Genomic DNA, 1,748 nt, shown 5'->3' on the forward strand with positions numbered 1-1,748 from the left:
TTACAGTTGGATCTCATGGAGGCATTTCCTCAACTGAAGCTCCTTTCTCTGTGATAACTCCAGCTGTGTCAAGTTGACACAAAAATAGCCAGTACACTTGTGTTGTGTTATTTTAATTCCATAGAGTCAGAATTCCCATCATTCATTAAAACTGACTTTCCATATTATCTTATGCCTTGATTCTTTATTTATATCTTTCAATCTGTATATTCCCTGCTGGAACTTACATTTTGCAAAATTAGAAAGTGCTGTGACAATTAAGAAAATGTTTCCTATATCTTTTAATTTGGATGATAATCTTGACCTTGTATCAAAGATCACACATATTTAGTTTTATGTTAAGGATAATTATTCATAAATTTTTAATAAATTTTCTGCATTCTAAATCTTAAGGATTTGTTTATTCATTTATATTTACTTTTCTGTCTCTCATATATACTTCATTAACAATATAGAAATGGAAGCATAGAATTCATCATGTTGCCAAGTTAACCTAGGTCTCTTCAGACAATTTTTTTAAGGTTTGGAGAGAAAATGGAACACTAAGATTAGCAAACTAACAAAATCCTTATTGCTTCATTTGTTTTAGAATAGGAAATTAATGAATATTATTCATAATAAATAATCTATTTGCATTTTTAGTTTTTAGAAATGTTCTTGCAATCCTACCAAAATCTAAAAATAATCAAACATTTCTAAGACTGATGAATTATCTATGTTAATAAACAAATCCTAATAAGTTTGAGATTCAATCACACATTTTTTTAGCAACATTGACATATTTTGAGAAATACATTATTAGCCAGTTTTATCACTATACAAACATCAGTGTGTACTCATACACACAAGAACATTAGCCACTTCATGTCTTTTGATGTAGTCAAGAGACTTGGTATAAACGGCCCACATGAAATGACACAGTTTTCCACTAATATTCGTTTTTTTTTTGTTGTTTTATAAGTGTTGTCCTTTCTAAAAGAACAATAAAATGTACAAAGTAGAAATATAAGCCATGAGCATAGTCATTTATTATCATTATCACCTATGATTTATTGTCAATAATTGTATGCACTGTGCTTCTACTGATTGGCAGTGTAGTAGGTTTGATTTTGTCAGAAGCACAAATGACTGAGTAATGCTGTTACAGCACTGTGACAGTTATAGACTCACTGGGGATAGACATGATTCATCTTTATTGTAATTGCACCACTGTCTAATTTACAGTCTGTTATTGAAGGAATGCTGATGTGTAGGTGTGTGATCATATTGGTTTCATCAAGGTTGTTCATTACCCTTAAGGTCTAACTCCTTCAGTTGTTGTCACCCAAAATATGGGGTTCAAGCAAGCTGCAAAGATGACATTCCTGAAGCAATCACTCATTGGTAAGGACAGATAAAAGCAATACTGTCCTACTGCACACTAGAATATTTACCTGTGATTTTGGTATGGCAATGTGGTACACAAGTGTAATCCCTGGAGGATGGTGATGCAGGACAATCAAAATTTCTAAGTTGTTCTGGGATACACAGTGAGACTTGTTTGAAAACAACATATTAGTAGTCTGTCTGTCTGTCTGTCTGTCTGTCTGTCTGTCTGTCTCTCTCTCTCTCTCTCACACACACACACACATAATATATTTCAATATGATTTTTAAGTGCTAGTCCTTTGATACATGGTATTTTCCACTTAATTATATTCATATATTCTGAAAAGTGCAATTAAGGCTCATTGTTAAATATAATTAATT

At 31.8% G+C, this 1,748-nt stretch overlaps 1 pseudogene; it reads right to left on the reverse strand.

The window, feature by feature from the left end:
- LOC110306521 overlaps positions 1–1,289 on the reverse strand; it is an 8,569-nt pseudogene extending 7,280 nt beyond the window's left edge.
- Positions 1,290–1,748: the final 459 nt, after the last annotated feature.

This window comes from Mus caroli, chromosome 12, assembly GCF_900094665.2.
Source record: "Mus caroli chromosome 12, CAROLI_EIJ_v1.1, whole genome shotgun sequence".
NCBI lineage: Eukaryota > Metazoa > Chordata > Mammalia > Rodentia > Muridae > Mus > Mus caroli.